A 19990-nucleotide genomic window follows, 5' to 3' on the forward strand; every position below is an offset into this window, starting at 1 on the left:
CAAGGTTTCAGATTGAGTCCACAGCTCTTAAGTCTGAGATGAGCAGTGCTCTCCTCTCACTCTGCAATATGTATTAATATATATTAATAAATTAATTATAAAATTAATATATTGATTAATAATAAATTATAAACTAGTAAGTAAAACAGGAGAGCTTGAACAGAAGAGACTTCCCTGTAGTTATCATCTTTCTCTCTCTAAACTTAACTCTCATTACGAAAATATTTGTAAAATAAATTAAAATGAAAATAATTTCAAAAGGAGGGTATCACTGGGAGACAGCTTAATAGCTAGCATCATTCTTTCTCTCTCTCTCTGTCTCTCCCTCCAAATAGCTAAATATAATAATACCATAAAATACCAGTAATTAAAATAAGAACTTGGGCTAAGAAGTTATCTGAGGAATAATGCCAATGACTTTTATGGTTTTGGTTCCATAACCCAGTTTCAATCCCAGGACCACCGCTTGCATTACCTGAGCAGTGTTCTGGTGTCTGTGTACTTTTCTCACTGGGTCTGTTTCAAGAAGACAAAATGAAGAGAATATTCAGAGAAATACTGGAGCCCTTTGGATGTCTCTAGTCTCCTGAAGGGTGCATTCTGCTCCGTGTCCACGAGGCGGCGACATTACTCAGCGGGGGCCTCTACTGGATGGCCCCCTTGGTCTGTCAAAGATTTTTAGGGCCTTGTTCTCAAGAACCAGCTTTCAATCCCAAGACCACCATTTGCTTTAGCTGAGTAATGTTCTGGTGTTTCTCTGCGTGCTCTGCTCACAGGGTCTGTGTCAACATGAAGAGCATATTTAGAGAAATATGGGAGCCCTTTGGTTGTCTCGTCTCCTGAAGGATGCATTCTTCTCTGTGTCCACAAGGTGGAGACATTACACAGAGGGGGGCCCCTGCTGGAGGGCTCTTGGCTCCCACTGGACTGCCCCTTGGTCTGCACTACTAGTTCATTTGGGCAGGGTGTTTGCAGTCTGCTCCCAGGATTTATTCTTGGAAGCATCATTCCCAGGCAGAAGACAGGGCTCACTGGGCAGAGCACCGGGCTCAAGTGGCTGAGGCAGCAGATTCCCTGGCCTAGTGGGATGTCCACGGAGGCAGAATGGTCTTGGAGCTCTGCCTTTGCACCCAGTGTCTCTGTGCCATGGGCCAGTCTATTTCTGTTTCCTGAACTGCTCCAACCCCTTTCCTGGAATAAGTGATCTGAGTACCTGTGCTGGGCTGCTGGGCCGTGATGAACCTGCTGGTGTTTCCAGACTCCCATACACAGGGAACAAGCATGGAGCCCTGTAACCCCCTGCCGAGGGAGGGGAGGTAAGGCAGGTCTTCGAGGTGGGGTATCATTCTCTCCACCTGTCTAGCTCACCCTCCCCTTTCAATTTCTCAGTCTATGTTCCAATCAAAGAAAAGAAGAAACAGGAGGGGCTGTGGGTAAAGAAAGCAGCCAGACACACCGGCTCCCTAGTGCTGGCACAGAGCCTCAGCAATCAACCCAGTGATATCCAATCTGGACACGGGGGCAGGGGTAGATACCAAAACGGTGATGCAAAGACACTCTCCTGCCTGAGGCTCTGAAGTCCCGTGTTCAGTGCCCCACAACACCATAAGCCAGAGCTGATCAGTGTGCTAGTGAAAATAAAAAATAAAATTACAAATTGAAAAAGTACAGACTAGAAGAATGTTAAAAAAAAAAAAAGAAAGAAGTAGACACTGGAGGGAAATCAGATATGCAAGAACCCTAGCAGGTGGTGCTGGGGATTGAAGTGGTAGAATGAAGGACCACGCTGGTTGGTGCTGATCACTGGGCCAGCAAGCAGAAACAGAATCACAGCCTCAAAGCTGTGCATGGTGCCTGGGGTTAGCGTGAGGTCACCCCAGCAGGAATCTTCTAGGGGATCCAATCCCTTGCAGCTGTTGAACCAGGATGGCTCTGAGCTGTCCCCACCTCAATTTTACAAAGGGAATTGGGGTCCCAGCAGGTGGGTTTGTGCACAGAGCCTTGGATGGTGATATCTGAGTCCCTCTAACATTTGATTCAGCAAGAAATGCTCTGTATCTCTCTTTATCTCATTCTCTCTCACTGTTGGTGTGTGATAGGCCATAAAGAACGTCCTGAAAATGTTGCATCCTAAAGTGCTACCATTTTGCAGAAAATCAGAGTGGTGGTTGGGGGAAGGCGGGAAAACTCGTTGGCTCAGGGATTCTCAGTGCTAAGAAAACAGAAAGATCTGTACAGCATGAGAAAGTTTTGTGCAGTTCAAGGGGACTTGAAATAAGTTCTCCTCTGTGGCCAGAGATCTGGAGAGACTGCATGTGCCATGCTGCACAGGAAGTCCCCCTTTTCTACAGGGGGAAAGCAGGTTGTGTATTTAGCCAAGTAAGTCAAGAGAGGGGGTCAAGGCAGTTAGTCCTTGAGAGGGCAGGGGATCAAATTGGGCTCTCATGTGTAAGAATCTGGTAGGTGGCCCCATTGTTGCCCTGAAGCTACAATCTGTGGGCTTCTGTTGAAAGAAGACCTTGGTGCTGGGGAGTTAGCTTAATGTTTTTGTAAAAAGCTTTCATGCCTGAGGGTTCAAGGTTTCTGATTCAGTCCCCTGCTCTCCAGCATAAGTCTGAGCTGATCAGGGCTCTCCTCTGACTCTGCGAGATATATATATATATATACTTTTTTTTATTTGATCAGAGCCTTGCTGCACCCTGCGTCATGGTGTTGCAGGAACCTCAGAGCTTCAGGTAGGAGCGTCTCTGTGCATCAGCATTATGCTATTTATCATTGCCCATCTGCTTCTCTCTGTATCTTTCTATATCTCTAGCTCTCATCACTAAACATAACGATAAAATAGGATAACATAGTAAGTGAAAAAGGACAGCTTGGACAGAAGTGACTGCCCTGTAGTTATCACCATTCTCTCTCTAAACCTATCTCTCATTATTAAAAATATTTGTAAAATAAATTAAAATGAAAATATACTCAAAAGGAGTCTGGGATGACAGACAGCTTAGTAGCTAGTGCCAAACCCTCTCTCACTCTGTCTTTTCCCTACAAATACCTAAGATAATAATACAATAAAATACCAATAATTAAAATAAGACCTTGGGCTGAGGAACTATACGAGAAGTTCTGCCAAAGACTTTTGTAGCTGTGGTCTCCAAAACCCAGTTTCAATCCAAGGACCGGCATATCCTTTACCTGCAAAGTGTTTAGATGTTTCTCTGTGTGCTTTTCTCACTGTGTCTGTTTCAAAAAGACAAAATGAAGAGAATATTAGGAGAAATACGGGAGCCCTTTGGTTGTCTCTAGTCTCCTGAAGGGTGCATTCTGCTCCGTGTCCACAAGGCGGCGACATTACTCAGAGGGGACCTTGCCCGTCTGACTGGACCGCCCCTTGGTCTGCACTACTTGTCGGCAGGATGTTTGCAGTCTGCTCCCAGGGTTTGTTCTCGGAAGCTTCCTTCTCAGGATCTAGAGAGAAGCAAGAGGCAGGGTTCACGGGGCAGAGCACCGAGCTCGCGTGGCTGAGGAGCCAATTTCCCTGGCTTGTGGCGCGTTCATGGAGGCAGAAGTGTCCTGGAGCTCTGCCTTTGCTTCCCCTGTCTCTGTGCCATGGGCCAGTCCTCTCGGTTTCCTGCGCTGTTCCAAACTCTTTCCTGGAAATAAGTGATCTGAGCACCTGTGCTGGGCTTCTGGGCGGTGATGAACCTGCTGGAGTTCCCAGACTGCCATGCACAGGAACCAGGCTTGGAGCCCTGTAACCCCCCTGCAGAGGGAAGAGAGGTAAGGCAGGTCTGCGGGGTGGGGGTGGGGTCGGGTTTCTCTCTCCACCTGTCTAGCTCACCCTGCCCGCTCACTTTCTCCTCCTCATATTTTCCAATCAAAGAAAAGAAGGAACGGGAAGGTCTGGCGGTAGAGAAAGCCAATGCCAGAAGTGCTGGCTTCCTAGTGCTGGCCCAGAGCCTCAATAATCAACCCAGTGGTTTCCAGTCTAGACACGGGGGCAGGGTAGAAACCAAAATGGTGATGCAAAGACACGCTCCTGCCTGAGGCTCTGAAGTCCCAGGTTCAGTGCCCCACAACATCATAGCCAGAGCTCTTCAGTACTCTAGTGAAAATAAAAAATATGCTCAGAAATGGAAAAAGTACTGACAAGAATAATGTTAATAAAAGAAAGAAATCCCAAAAAGAAGAAAGAAGGACAGTAATAAAGAAATAGACAATGGATGAAAAGCTGATATGCAGGAACCCTGGCAGGTGGTGCAGAGGATTGAAGTGGTAGAATGAAGGACCAAGCTGCTTGGTACTTGTCATTGGGCCATCAAGCAGAAATGGAATCAAAGTCTCAAAGCTGTGCATGGTGCCAGGGGTTAGTGTGAGGTCACCCCAGCAGGAATCTTCTAGGAGATCCAGTCCCTTGCAGCTGTTGAACCAGGAAGGCTCAGAGCTGTCCCCCACCTCAATTTTAAAAAGGGATCTTACAGAGGTTAGTCCTGGGAAGGACAGGAGATCAAACTGGGCTCTCACGTGTAAGAATCTGGTAGGTGGCCCCATTCTTGCCCTGAAGCTACAATCTGTGGGCTCCTGTTGAAAGAAGACCTTGGAGGCTGGGGAGATAGCTTAATGATTCTGTAAAATCTTTCATGCCTGAGGGTTCAAGGTTTCTGATCCAGTCCACAGCTCTCCAGCATAAGTCTGAGCTGAGCAGTGCTCTCCTCTCACTCTGTGAGAGATGTGTAGTTTTATTATTTTAGTTTACCAGACCCCTGCTACACCCTGCGTCATGGTGTTGCAGGAACCTCAGAGCTTCAGGTAGGAGAGTCTCTTTGCATCAGCATTGTAGCATCTACCCCTGCCCATCTCCCTCTCTCTATATCTTTCTCAATGTCTAGCTCTCATTACTAAATATAATTATAAAAAATACTAGATAAAACAGGAGAGCTTGGGCAGAACCGACTGCCCTGTAGTTATCACCTTTCTCTCTCTAAGCCTATTTTTTATTACTAAAAATATTTGTTAAATAAATTAAATTGAAAATAATTTCTAAAGGAGTCTGGGGATAGGAGACAGCTTAGTATTTGGCACCATTCTCCCTTTCTCTCTGTCTCTCCCTCCAAATAGCTAATAATAATACATTAAAATACCAATCATTAAAATAGGACCTTGGGCAGAGAATCTACCTGAGGAGTTCTGCCAAAGACTTTTAGGGCTTTGGTCTCAAAAACACAGTTTCAGTTCCAGGACCACCATTTTATTTAGCTGAGCAGTGTTCAGGTGTTTCTTTGTCTACTGTTCTCACTGTGTCTGTGTTAAGAAGAAAAAAATGAAGAGAATATTCACAGAAATATGGAGCCCTTTAGTTGGCTCTAGTCTCCTGGAGGGTGCATTCTGCTCCGTGTCCACAAGGCGGCGACATTACTCAGCAGTGGCCCCTGCTGGAGGACTCTTGCTCCCACTGGCCCACCCCGTGGTCTGCACTACTTGTTCATTTGGGCAGGGTGTTTGCTGTCTGCTCCCAGGGTTTGTCCTTGGAAGCTTCCTTCCCAGGTGCTAGTGAGAGACAGGAAATAGGGTTCATGGGGCAGAGCACTGGGCTCCCGTGGCTGAGGTGCCACATTCCCTGGCCTGCTGGGGTGTCCATGGAAGCAGAAGGGCCCTGGAGCTCTGCCGTTTCTCCCCCTGTCTCTGTGCCATGGGCCAGTCCCTTTCAGTTTCCTGTACTCCTTCCACCCCCTTCCTAGAAAGAAGTGATCTGAGCACCTGTGCTGGGCTGCTGGGCGGTGAGGAACCCGCTGGAGTTCTCAGACTTCCATGCACAGGGACCAGGCATGGAGCCCTGTAACCCCCCTGCAGAGGGAAGGGTAAGGCAGGTCCTTGGGGCGGGGCGGGGGGGTCTCTCTTTTTCTCCACCTGTCTAGATCCCCCTGCCCTCTCAGTTTCTCTGTGTACTTTCCAAAAAAAGAAAACAAGAAATGGGAGTGGCTGTAGGTAGAGAAACCAGCCAGAAGCACTGGCTTCCTAGTGCTGGCACAGAGCCTCAGCAATCAACCCAGTGGTATCGAAGCTAGACACGAGGGCAGGGGTAGATACCAAATGGTGACGCAGTCACTCCCCTGCTTGCAGCTCTGAAGTCCCATGTTCAGTGCCCCACAACACCATAGCAAGAGCTGATCAGTGTTCTCATGAAAATAAGAAATACATTCAGATACAGAAAAAAATACAGACAAAATAATGTTAATAAAAGAAAGAATGAATGAATGAAAGGAGGGAGTCAGGCGGTAGCGCAGAGGGTTAAGCGCAGGTGGCGCAAAAGCAAGGACAGGCATAAGGTTCCTGGTTCGAGCCCCCAGCTTCCCACTTGCAGGGGAGTCGCTTCACAAGCAGTGAAGCATGTCTTCAGGTGTCTGTCTTTCTCTCCCCCTCTCTGTCTTCCCCATCTCTCTCCATTTCTCTCTGTCCTATCCAACAACAACAACATCAATCATAACTAAAACAATAAAAAGCAATGGCAACTAAAGTGAATAAATAATAAATTTAAAAAAGAAAGAATGAATGAAAGGAAGGAAGAATGAAGAACAGTAAGAAAGAAAGAAATAGACAGTGGAGGGAAGCAGACATGCAGGAACCCTAGCAGGAGGTGCTGGGGATTGAAGTGGTAGAATGAAGGACCAGGCTGCTTGGTGCTTGTCACCGGGCCAGCAATCAGAAACGGAATCAAAGTCTCAAAGCTGTGCATGGTGCCTGGGGTTAGCGTGAGGTCACCCCAGCAGGACTCTTCTAGGGGATCCAGTCCCTTGTAGCTGCTGAAACAGGAAGGCTCAGAGCTGTCCCCACCTCATTTTTACAAAAAGATCTGGGGTCCCAGGAGGTAGGTGTGTGCACAGGGCCTTGGGTGGTGATGTCTGAGATCTCTAACCTTTGTCTCAGCAAGAAGTGCTCTGTATCTTGTTCTCTCTCACTATTGGTGTGTGATAGGCCATAAAGAACGTCCTGGAAATGTTGCATCCTAAAGTGATACCATTTTGCAGAAAATCAGAGTGTGGGGTGGAGGGAGCAAACTCGTTGGCTCAGAGATTGCTCAGTGCTAGTAAAATGGAAAATCCATACAGCAGGAGCAAAGTTTGGGGCAGTAGAAGGGGACTTGAATCAAGTTCTCCTCTGTGGCCAGAGATCTGGAGAGACTGCATGCGCCATGCTGCACAGGAAGCCCCTCTTTTCTACAGGGGGAAAACAGGTTGTGTATTTAGCCAAGTAAGTCAAGAGACTGACAGCAGTTAGTCCCGGGAAGGACAAGAGATCAAACTGGGCTCTCACGGCTAAGAATCTGGTAGGTGGCCCCATTGTTGCCCTGAAGCTACAATCTGTGGGCTCCTGTCGAAAGACCTGTGGGCTGGGGAGTTATTTTAATGTTTCTATAAAAAGCTTTCATGCCTGAGGGTTCAAGGTTTCTGATTCAGTCCACAGCTCTCCAGCGTAAGTCTGAGCTGAGCAGTGCTCTCCTCTCACTCTGCGAGATATATGTTGATTTTTTTATTTTACCAGATCCTTGCTGTACCCTGCACCATGGAGTTGCAGGAACCTCAGAGCTTCATGTAGGAGAATCTCTTTGCATCAACATTATGATATCTACTCCTGCCCATCTCCCTCTCTCTATCTTTCTGTATCTCTGGCTCTCATTACTGAACATAATGATTAAATAAAGTAGGACAAAATCATAAGTAAGAAAGGAGAGCTTGGGCAGAAGTGACTGCCCTGTAGTTGTCACCTTTCTCTAAACCTGTCTCTCATTTCTTAAAATATTCGTAAAGTCAATTAAAATGAATATAATTTCAAAAGTAGTCTGGGGCTGGGAGACAGCTTAGTAGCTAGCACCATTCTCTGTTTCTGCCTCTCTCAGTCTCTCCTTCCAAATAGCTAAATATAATAATACAATAAAATACCAATAATTAAAATAAGACCTCGGGCTGAGAAGCTATGTGAGAATTTCTGCCAAAGACTTTTATGGCCTTGGTCTCAAGAAGCCAGTTTCAACCCCAGGACCACCATGAACTTTATCTAAGCAGTGTTCAGGTGTTTCTCTGTGTGATTTTCTCACTGGGTCTGTGTCAAGAAGAGAATATTAGGAGAAATACGGGAGCACTTAGGTAGTCTCTAGTGTTCTGAAAGGTGCATTCTGCTCCGTGTCCACAAGGCGGCGACATTACTCTGTGGGGGGCGCCTGCTGGTTGGCCCTTGCTCCCACTGGACCACCTCTTGGTCTGCACTATTAGTTCATTTAGGCAGGATGTTTGCAGTCTGCTCCCAGGATTTGTTCTGTGAAGCTTCCTTCCCAGGAGCTATCGAGAGGCAGGAGGCAGGGTTCACTGGGAAGAGTACTGGGCTCCCGTGGCTGAGGTGCCAGATTCCTTGGCCCTGTGGGGTGTCCACAGGCACAGAAGTGTCCTGGAGCTCTCCCTTTGCTCCCACTGTCTCTGTGCCATAGTTCAATGCAACTGCCTCCCCTACTGCTCCAATTCCTGTGCAGGAATAAAGCGATTTGATGAGTTCTGTAGGGATATTGGGCTAAGTTGCACCCACTGAATTTTTCAGCCTTCCATGTACAAGGACCAAGGTTGTAGCCCGATTTCCCCCTCAGAGTCACGAATTGTGAGGCAGGTCTGGGGTGTTTCTTGCCCATGGCAAAGAGTGAAAAGGAGCAAATGCACAGGTCCAGAACCCTGATGTCTCTGAGGCCAAACCACTAGGCCTAGTATCGTGCACCTCAGCCACGTGAGCCTGTGCTCTGCCCAGTGAACCCTGTCTCCTGCCTCTCTCTAGCTCCTGGGAAAGAAACTTCCAAGAACAAACCCTGGGAGCAGACTGCAAACACCCTGCCCAAATGAGCGTTTAGTGCATGCAGACCAAGGGGCGGTCCAGTGGGAGCAAGGGCCCTCCAGCAATGGCCCCCACTGAGTTATGTCGCCGCCTTGTGGACACAGAGAAGAATGCACCCTTTGGGAGACTAGAGACTACCAAAGGGCTCCTGTATTTCTCCGAATATTCTTTTCTATTGCTCTTCTTGACAGAGATCTACTGAGAAAAGCTCAGAGAAACACCAGAACACTATTCAGCTCATGTTGATGGTGGTCTTGAGGATTGAACGTGGGTTTTTGAAGCCACTGGGATGAAAGTCTTTTGCAGAACTCCTAAGATAGCTCATAAGCCTATGGTCTTGTTTTCAATATTTGTGTTTCATTAAATTATTTTATTAGTTATGGACATAGATAGATGGGTAGATGATTATGATGCTAGTTACTAATATGTCTCACAGCCCAGTTCTTCATTTCAATATACCGTTAAAACAATTTTTATTAGTCCAGGATGTGATGTACTGGATAAAATTATTTTTATTATATTTATTTATCTGTTGGATAGAGACAGCCAGAAACTGAAGGGAAGGGGAAGATAAAGAGAGAGAGGGACAGAGAGACAGCTGCAGGCCTGCTTCACCACTCCTGAGGCTCCCCCCTCAGGTGGTGGTGACTGGGGGCTTTAATCCAGTTCCTGCTCTGTAACATGGGCACTGAACCCGGTGGGCCACCACCTGGCCCCCTATAATATTTTTATCTTACTTTGATTTGTTAATATTTTGAGTAATTAGAGATACATTTAAACAGAGAAAGATGATAATTACAAGGCAGTCACTTCCACTGAAGCTCTCCTTTTTAATTTATTATTTTATCCTGTCTTATTTCATTGCTATGTTTTAGAAGGAGAGTTAGAGATACAGAGAGAAAGATACAGAGAGCGATGTATGTTTCATTCACAGGTGATCTTCCTTCTACCTCCCCTCCCCTCCCTTGAAATACCCTTTTGCCAAAGACACTTGTAGGCGGCAGGATGTTTATTCCCCTACACCAGACAGGCTTTCCAATCCCTGTGAAATGAAAAGATTTTTCTTAGGTCTCAGTTCCTCACTCAGTACAATTTTAAGCAAGTTCAGTGTCGTGTGTGTCTCTGTGTGTGTACATATGAGACACCTCCATACCTGAGACTTCCTTTCCTAAGGACAAAGTCATGAATTTTACTCAAGAGTCAAGGGTCGGCCAGTGAAACAACTCATTTAAATAGTGTGCTGCTCTTCAGTGTTGTGGTGTCTTTATTCTCCCTCTCCCTCTCCCTCTCCCTCTCTCTTTCTCCTATAGAAGAAAAGAGTTAAGTGCCAGCATAGTCTCACCAAACCACTCCCTTTCAAAAGTCGATTTGTAGGCTGTCAAAATAGCTCTCCTAGGTAGGGCACTTTTCTGCTATAATACTATTCACACTTCTTCAAACACTGCGAACGTTTTAAACACACGTATAATCAACATGGTGTACTCAAAACATTGATTAATAACTACTGTGTATATACCAGTATTTTAACCGAAGCAGAGCAAGTCGCCCTGGATAGCAGGTTGAAAATTTCAAAGCACTTTCTGTTTATTTTAAATTTTCCTTGCCCCATTGATGAGAATGATAGGACAAAGGAAAGAACTGGACATCACTCTGGTACATGTGTTGCTGGGGATTGAACTCAGGATCTAATGTGGAGAGTCCAGTGCTTTATCCACAGCACCACCTCCCAGACTACTCAAAGCACTTTCTTCTCTGTTGCACTGAAGAGAGGCAACTTGGAGGACTATTTTCCTAGTGAAATTTGAGGTAGGATAAAGTGGAACTGGAAATATCGTTCAGATGTCCTAGAGAGTGTTGGACTCTGTATGAAAACATAGTGGTCCCTGTGTTAGGAGTGTCAAGGTAGGGGCTTAGGCCATGATTTTTTATCTGCAACAGTGATTAAAGGTAGTGAAGTGAGTGCCATCCTCAGGGCTTCTCTCTCTCTCTTTTAATTAAAAGCAATTAGGTTGTAAGGTGTTTTTTTAAATATTTATTTATTCCCTTTTGTTGCCCTTGTTTTATTGTTGTAGTTCTTGATGTCATCATTGTTGGATAGGACAGAGAGAAATGGAGAGAGGAGGGGAAGACAGAGGGGGAGAGAAAGACAGACACCTGCAGACCTGCTTCATGGCCTGTGAAACGACTCACCTGCAGGTGGGGAGCCGGGGGCTCGAATTGGGATCCTTATGCCGGTCCTTGTGCTTTGTGCTACGTGCGCTTAACCCGCTGAGCCACCGCCCGACTCCCGGTTCTAAGGTCTTAGGGTTCAGCTCCACACCACACGCTGCATCCAAGTTCTTTGTTCCCACCCTTCCACCTCCCAGAGATAACCACCAGAGTTTCCACAAGTCTCAGAAACAGTGTCTTGCTTTTTATTTTTTTTGAAAGTTTGTATGTATAAAATTCTCTAGATAACACATAGGAATGAAATCATCTGGTTGTTGTGCTTTATCTCTTTGCTTATTTGATAAGCGTAATCACCCCTGTTCCCATCCATCTTGTCACCCAAAGGTCACAGCACCATCCTTTCTGACTGCTGAGTAACATTCAGTGGAATGTGTATGTCACGCAGTATCTGTAGACTGTCACCTGTCAGTGGGCATTCAGGCTGCTTCCACTCTGTGGCCACTGTGACTAATGCTGCTATGGAGATGGGATTTTTTTTCTTTTTTCTTTTTTTTTTTACACCAGAGCACCGATCAGCTCTGGTTCATGGTCGTGCAGGGGGATTGAACCTGGGATTTAGAGCCTCACGCTTGACAATCTGTTTGCTAACCATTATGCTGTCTACCCCTGCCCACATGCCCATTTAGATAAGTGTTTGTGTGTCTTTTGGGTGAATACCTAAGAGTTATATTGCCTGGTCATGTGGTGTTTTCACTTTTCTTTAAAGGTCCTCCAGACCATCTTCCAAAGGGGATGACCAGTTTGCTTTCCCACCAGCAGTACAGAAGAGTCCTTTTGCTCTCCAGAACCTCTCCAACACCTGTCCTATCAAACAAAAAGGGGAATAGGAAAAAAAAGGCTTTGAGGATTGGTGGATTTGTCATGCAGGCACCAAGCCCCACCAGTAACCCTGGTGCTGATAAACAAAAACAAAAGACAAAGACACAGATACAAAGGGACATATACACCCCGTGTTCATAACTGCATTCTTCTCAGTAGCCAAAGTATGGAAGTAAACTCAGTGTCCACCGAAAAGTGACTGGATAAAGAATTCAGGAACGTGCTCTCAAGGCAGGACGGCTCGGTTATTTACAAAGATGGCGCGTGTCCTTCGGGACCAAGTAGATGGAGGTGATGACACTTCCTGGAGTAAGAGAGTGAAAGACACCTACTGGGCGGCACCACTCAGATGCAGAAGGCAGCTGATTGAAATGCATAAACTTGCAAAAAAAATAATAAAGTCACTCTGCCTCTAAAACTTTGGAAGAGGTGGTTCTCCTTGGCGATTAGCAACACAGGACTTCACTGGTGTATGACTAGAACCCTATTATCTTACATTCATGTAAATCAGTGCTAATTTTTTTTTATTTATTCCCTTTTGTTGCCCTTGTTGTTTTATTGTTGTAGTTATTATTGATGTTGTTGTTGTTGTTGGATAGGACAGAGAGAAATGGAGAGAGGAGGGGAAGACAGAGAGGAGGAGAGAAAGACAGACACCTGCAGACCTGCTTCACCACCTGTGAAGGGACCTGCCTGCAGGTGGGGAGCCGGGGGCTCGAACCGGGATCCTGACGCCGGTCCTTGAGCTTAGCGCCACCTGCGCTTAACCTGCTGTGCTACAGCCCGACTCCCAGTGCTAAAATTTTTATTTTAAAATAGTTCAGCATCTTAGCTTTCAGTGGAAGTGGTCCACACACTTTAAACTCAAACTCCTTGAAAAATTTATTTGCCATTAGGGTTATTGCAGGGGGCAGTGCCTGCACGACAAATCCAGTGGTCCTAGTGGCCTTCCCCTCCCCCTTTTGTAATTTGATAGGACAGAGAAATTAAAAGGGGAGGGTGGGGAGAGATGGATGCGCCTGCAGCCCTGCTTCCTCGCTCGGGAATCTGCCCCGTTCAGGTGGAGACCTGGGCTTGACCTCTGGCTCCTGCATGTGGTGATATGTGTGTTCACCCAGGTGCACCACCAGCCAACTTCCCCTGTATCTTTAAATATATATAGATTTAATTTCTTTATTGGGGGATTAATGGTTACAGTTGACAGTAAGACAATAGCTTGTACATGCGCAACATTTCCCGGTTTTCCACATAACAATTCAACCCCCACTAGGTCCTCTTCTGCCATCACGTTCCAAAACCTGAACTCCTCCCTCCACCCCAGAGTCTTTTACTTTGTTGCAATAATTGGGAGTTAATAATTTATAGTGCAATTGTTGAAGCACAGGTAAAATTTCTCATCTCAGCATGACAAGTGTTTGCAGAACACTCTCGCCCCTTCTTAGGTCCTTTGCACCGTCAGGCACCAGGACCCCAAGCTCGCTTCCTGCCCTCCTTCCCCAGAGTCCATTGTGTGGGTGCAATACAGCAAACCCAGTCCACGCTCAACTTCGTGTTTCCCCTTTTCTGTTGTTGTTCTTAAGCACCACCCGCCAGTGAGGTCGTCCCGGATTTCTGAGATCGCCCTTGGCTGATCTCCTGTAAGGCGATTCTCTCCAGCTCCATCCAAGACTGAGCAACGGAGATGCCTCCATTCTTCTTAACAGCTGAGTAGTATTGCGCAGGGTATAGATGCCACCACTGTCTTAGCCGTTCTTCTGTCATTGGAAACCTGGGTTGCTTCCAAGATTTAAGACCAGGAGCAGCCCTGCTCCAGGAGAGACCCTTGATATGAAGCAACGCATAGGGAGTCGGGAGGTAGCGCAGCGGGTTAAGCGCATGTGGCGTGAAGTGCAAGCACCGGCGTAAGGATCCCTGTTCAAGGCCCCGGCTCCCCACCTGCAGGGGGGTCGCTTCACAGGCTGTGAAGCAGGTCTGCAGGTGTCTGTCTTTCTCTCCCCTCCTCTCTCCATTTCTCTCTGTTCTAGCCAACAACAACGACATCAGTAACAACAATAACTAGAACAACAATAAAAAACAGCAAGGGCAACAAAAGGGAAAGAAAGAAAGAAAGAAAGAAAGAAAGAAAGAAAGAAAGAAAGAAAGAAAGAAAGAAGAAGAAGAAACGCATGTGAGTCCAAACTCTGGAAGAAGTAACTTCTGGGGGCAAGCCACCAGCCTTGCATGTTCCAGAATGATGCTGTGATTCTCTCTCTCTCTCTCTCTCTCTCTCTCTCTATCTCCATATATATATATACATATAAATATATCACTAATAAAAAATCTTTAGAAACCATCCATTCATTTATGAGAGGCGAGGAAAGTGGAACTGCAGCTCAGTCTTTCTTTTCTTTCTCTTCCTGCCTCCAGGGCTCGGTGCCTGCTCTTTGAATCCACTGCTCCTGAGGCCATTTTTTAAATTTTTGGATAGAACAGAGAGAAACCGAGAGAGGAGGGGGAATAGAGAGGGAGGGAGAGGGAGAGACACCTGCAGACCTGCTTCACCGCTTGTGAGGCGACCCCTCTGCAGGTGGGGGGCTCGTCTTTCTTTCTGTTGCCACCGGATTACCGGGGCTCAGCGCCTGCACATCAGATTCACCACTCCCAGTGGCCATTTTTGTCTTCATTTGACAGGACAGAGAGAAATTTAAATAGGGAGGGGGAGATAGAAAGGGAGAGAGAGGGGCCAGGTGGTGGCGCACCTGGTTAAGCTCACACATTACAGTTCACAAGAACCCAGGTTCAAGCCCCTGGTCCCCACCTGTAAGGCGAAAGCTTCAGGGGTGGTGAAGCTGAGCTGAGTATCGCTCTGAATGTCTCCCTCTTTGTCTCCCCCGTTCCTCTCAATTTCTGTCTCTATCCAATAATACAAATTTTTAAAAAATTTTAAAAAAGGAAAGAAAACGAGAGGGAGAGAGACAGACACCTGCAGATCTGCTTTCCTGCTCATGAAGATTCCTCCCCACTGCAGGTGGGGGGCAGAGGCTCGAACCCAACTCCTGGCACATGACGGCGTGTGCGCTTAGACAGGCCCACCACAGCCCGGCCCCTTTTCTCCCCTTCTCTATCCCCTCCTCCCCTTTGACTTCTCTCAAATGACTTTTCTCTTCAGTGCAGGCAGTAAGCAGGACAGGAATTTCTTTCCTGCTAAAGGAAGGGTGGTGCCTGTCACTGCTTTGTACTTGCTGGTGTCCCTTGTCTCTTGTCCCTTGCATGTGGCCTCCTGACCTCACTCTTGAGCTGTGGGGCTCAGGATGTGAAAGCCCAGATGCTGGAACAAGCTGAACGGGTCATCGTCGTCATCGTCGTCGAATAAGGAATATGTTGTGGTGACTTCTTCCAGGGGAGGTCTGGCCCAAGAGACATCAGAGAACCCCCGACACAGGTCTTGAGTCTCAGGATCCTGGGAGTCCAGGAGCAAATTCCCTTCAGGTGCTGTGTCGCCAGGAAGTGAGGGATCAGAATGTGGAGACGGGGTGGGCTGGGGGCTCTCCTCCTCCCTCGCTGTTGAAAGGGTCTGCTGAGGGGCTCCTGATAGTCCCGGCTGACTCTGTTGACCTCTCTTGCATTTTGCTCTTTGGTTCTTGAACCATATCTGAAGAAAGAGAAGAAGTTATGGGATAAATACAAAGGCTGAGGTGTCCATGGGGTGGATGCTTGTGGTTTTGTGTCATTTTTGCTGTGAGGAAGTTGGCCGCATATCTCATTCTGACAAGTACAGGCTGCCCCACTCTTCTCTGCTCTCCAGGGACCAAAGGTTTGGAGTAAGTGTCTAGCCTTTGGGTGCCCACACTGCTCACCCAGGAAATCCCAGTGCCCTGAAAACACTCTGGAAACACAGGTGCAGCCATTCAGGTGGCTGCACGTGTCCTGATCAAAGGGGATGTGGAAGTGGGAGCAGACCCCAAGGGTGTGTCTGACACGCAGCCTCTGAGAGCCCCGGGGAGCTTGTGGGCCCAGGTCAGGAGCCACTGGCTCAAGTCCAGCTGTGTGTCCACCACCCCTGGGAGGTCAGCGCCCTGTCACCAGCCAAGCGCCCTGCAGTGAAACGCATGCGTGCTCGAGGGGTACAAACAGAGAATGCTGGACCTCTGTTCTGCAAGAAGCACTTGCTGGAGAAGCAGAAATGTCTCCAGCATAGGTGTGTGTGGATGGACGGGGGAATCGGTGTGTGTCAAGAGGCCTCAGACCCTCACCTTGACCACCTGTGCAGAAAGTTGGGTCTTTTCCATCAGTTCCATGATAGTGGAAGAATCTGGATACCGGATCTTCTCAAATACATCCTGCAGTGCTCGCCGTTGTTCTGGGCTAAATTTTGTGCGAGGCTTTCGAGCAGATCTGGGCATTTCTGCAAAGGAGAGAGACAGCTGACTGATATGTGTGCACTTAGCCAGGTGTGTCACCTCCTGGTCCCGAGAGACAAATGACTTAGTGGAATGAAATGGCTGACGGCAGGGAGACGTGCGTCCAGTGAAGTGTGCACTGCTGTGTGGGATGCTCTTGTTTTATGGAGCCGCTGGCCTTTGGATAGATGTCCATTTAAAAAAAACATTACAAATCTACGTCTAGGGGGGTTGGCACAATGGATTAGGCCCACACAGTGTGAAGCGCAAGGACCCCCCACAAGGATCACTGTTTGAGCCCCTGGCTCCCCACCTGCAGGGGGGTCACTCCACAAGCTGCGAAGCAGGTGTCTCTCTGTCTCTCTTAGTATCTCTCTGTCCTATCCAATAAAATGGAAACCATGGCCACCAGGAGCAGTGGATTTATAGTTCAGGCAAAGAACCCCACTTAAGGGAGTTGGGCCATGGTGCATCAGGTTAAGTGCAGGTGGCACAAAGCACAAGGACCGGCGTAAGGATCCTGGTTCGAGCCTCCGGCTCCCCACCTGCAGGGGAGTCGCTTCACAAGGGGTGAAGCAGGTCTGCAGGTGTCTGTCTTTCTCTCCCCCTCTCTGCCTGCCCCTCCTCTCTCCATTTCTCTCTGTCCTATCCAACAATGACATCAGTAACAACAATAATAGCTACAACAATAAAAAAAAACAAGGACAACAAAAGGGAAACTAAATAAATAAATACTAAAAATATAAAATAGGGAGTTGGGCGGTAGCGCAGCGGATTAAGCGCATGTGGCACAAAGTGCAAGGACCAGTGTGAGGATCCCGGTTCGACCCCCACCTGCAGGGGAGTCACTTCACAGGTGGTGAAGCAGGTCTGCAGGTGTCTCTCTTTCTCTCCCCCTCTCTGTCTTCCCCTCCTCTTTCCATTTCTCTCTGGCCTATCCAACAACGACGACATCAATAACAACAATAATAACTACAATTACAACAACAACAAAAAGACAACAAGGGCAAAAAAGGGGGAAATAAATAAATATAAAAAATAATAAAATATAATATTAAACATGATGGGAGAAGAGGACCTAGAGGGGGTTGAATTGTTATGTGGAAAACTGGGAAATGTTATGCATCTACAAACTATTGTATTTTACTGTCGACTGTAAACCACTAATCCCCCAATAAAAAAATTAAAAGAAAAAAAATATATAATATTAAAAAAGGGTGGAGGGTAGATAGCATAATGGTTATGCAAACAGACTCTCATGCCTGAGGCTCCAAAGTCCCAGGTTCAATCCCCCGTGCCATCATAAGCCAGAGCTGAACAGTGCTCTGGTTAAAAAAAATATTAAAAAAACAAACTCTACCACCCCTGCCCCCAATAGTGCTGATGTGGCATAGATGTTGGACTCTGAAGCATCAGGTTCTGGGTTCAATCCTTGGCATCTTCTATGCTCTGGTTCCCTTTCTTCCTCTCTCTCTCTCTCATGTTAATAAATACATCTTAATTTTTGTTTTCAGACAAAAAAGACTTTCATGTCTGAGGTATCATAGGTTCAGGCTTAATCCCTGGATTAAGCCAGAGCTGAGCAGTGCTCTGATAAAAAAATAATTATATTATTGTTTTTAAAAAAATATTTATTTATGAGAAAGATAGGAGTAGAGAAAGAAACAGACATCACTCTGGTACATGTTCTGCTAGGGATCGAATTTGGGACCTCATGGTTGAGAATCCAGTGCTTTATCCACTGCACACTTTGTCCCAGACCACACAGATCATTATAGTATTTTAGGGGTGAAGCTTTGGTGTGTGGTCTCTTTGACACACTTTGTCTTTTTGCCTCCAGGGTTAGCGCGACAAATCTACTACTCTTGGCTGTCATTTTTTGACTTTTTGGATGGGACAGAGAGAAATTGGGGGGGGCAGAGAATAAAGAGGAAGAGAGACAGAAAGACACCTGCTGACCTGTCACGGGGCTGTGAAGCGACCATCTGCAGGTGCGGAGCCGGAGGCTCTAACCGGAACCCTTGGCTTCCTACTATGTGGGCAGAACCTGATCGATGCGCCAGCCGGACCTCTTTTCTCTTCTTTCTTTTCCTTTTTTAGTCAGAGCCCTGTTCAGCTCGGGTTCATAGTGTTGCAGGGGACTGAACCTGGGGTTTCAGAGCCTCAGGCATGAGAGTTCATTTGCATAACCCCTGCCCCACACCCTCTTTCTCTATTTACCTCTTGGTCTCTATTAAAAAAAAATAAGAATAAACATAAAAATAAGACCAGGGAAATGGCTCCGCCTCATAGAGCAGCAACTTGTATGCCTGAATCCCCACTGGTCCCAGGTTCAATTCCCGGCGTATAAACTAGAGCTGAGCAGTTTTCTGGTCTTCCTCTTAGGGGGAAAGATTAAGACCCAAAGGGGCCCAAACCCCAGTTTCACTGAGCCTTTTGTGATCAGGACCCTTTGTTTTAGGCTCCCTCATGGAGAGGGAAGAGAATTTAGAGAACACCTAAGAAGGAAGTCTTTGTTTACCTTACTAGAGGGAAGAAAAGGGAATCAGGGGAGGGGAGACTGCGCAGTGGTTATGCAAATGACCTTCATGCCTGAGGCTCTAAAGTCCTAGTTTCAATCCCCAGTGCCACCATAAACCAGAGCTGAGTACTGCTCTGATCCCTTTCTCTCTCTTGCTGAAATACATAAAATTAATTTTCTTTTTAAAAGGAAGGACAGCAGGAGTAGTACTTGATGTAGGCGTGACTCAGAAAGAAGAAAAACACAGGAAGTCTCTCCTGGAGACCAATGGGAGAGTCAGGTCCTTTTAAAGGATGAATGAGTTCATTCCAGGTAGACAGGTCAGAATAAAAGGGCCTCAGATTCCTCAAATTCACCCCAATGACTTGCGCTTATTCACGTGTGTTTTCATTTTCCTGAATAAAATTTTTTCTTGAAGTTTTTTTTTTCTTTTTGGATAGAGATTGAAAAGGCTTGGTCTCTCTTTCTCAGTAGTCCTTGACATTATTATTATTATTATTTTACCAGAGCACTGCCCAGCTCTGGTTTATGGTGGTGTATGAAAGTCTCTTTGCATAACCATTATACTATCACCCCAGTCCCCAAAGGACAGTTTTTACAAAGAGAGAAATGCTCACGGAGCTCTGCCAGTGGGTAGAGAGAAACAACACTTACAGACCCCTCGGACCAGCCACAGATCATTTTCAAACGCTCCTACAGGCGTCACCTTGGTCTGAGGAGCTATCATAGGAATTTTGCTAAAGACTTTCATACCTGTGGCTTCAAGAACCCAGTCTAACAACACCATGGTTAGCTTGAGCTGACAGTGTTCTGGTGTTTCTCTTTGTATTTTTCTCCCTGGCTCTGTGTCAGGAATAGAAAATGAAGAGAATATTAGGAGAAATACGGGGGCCCTTTGGTTGCCTCTAACCCTTCCATGCGTCGTTTCCCTTCAGATGCATTCTGCTACTTGTCCACAAGGCGGCGACATAACACAGCAAGGCCCTTGCTGGGTGGCTCTTGCTCCCACTGGACCGCCCCTTGGTCAGGACTAGGCTGTTTTTTTTTGTTTTGGTTTTGGTTTTTAATTTTTCCCCTGTTGTTTATCGTTGTTGTTCTTATTATTGTTGTCGTTGTTGGATAAGACAGAGAGAAATGGAGAGAGATGGGGAAGACGGGGAGAGAAAGAGACACC

At 46.7% G+C, this 19990-nt stretch overlaps 2 long non-coding RNA genes across 2 annotated transcripts in view; one reads left to right on the forward strand and one right to left on the reverse strand.

Annotated features, from left to right (window-relative positions):
* LOC132536820 (uncharacterized) overlaps window positions 1-13809 on the forward strand; it is a 40052-nt gene extending 26243 nt beyond the window's left edge. The window contains exons 3-4 of the long non-coding RNA XR_009548359.1: window positions 7537-7586; window positions 13497-13809. This is a non-coding gene — a long non-coding RNA (uncharacterized LOC132536820). The remainder of the gene's footprint in view (window positions 1-7536; window positions 7587-13496) is intronic.
* Window positions 1-19990, reverse strand: part of LOC132536823 (uncharacterized) — a 298410-nt gene that overhangs the window by 179350 nt on the left and 99070 nt on the right. The window lies entirely within an intron of this gene.

Source organism: Erinaceus europaeus, chromosome 2, assembly GCF_950295315.1.
Source record: "Erinaceus europaeus chromosome 2, mEriEur2.1, whole genome shotgun sequence".
In the NCBI taxonomy this organism is placed as follows: Eukaryota; Metazoa; Chordata; class Mammalia; order Eulipotyphla; family Erinaceidae; genus Erinaceus; species Erinaceus europaeus.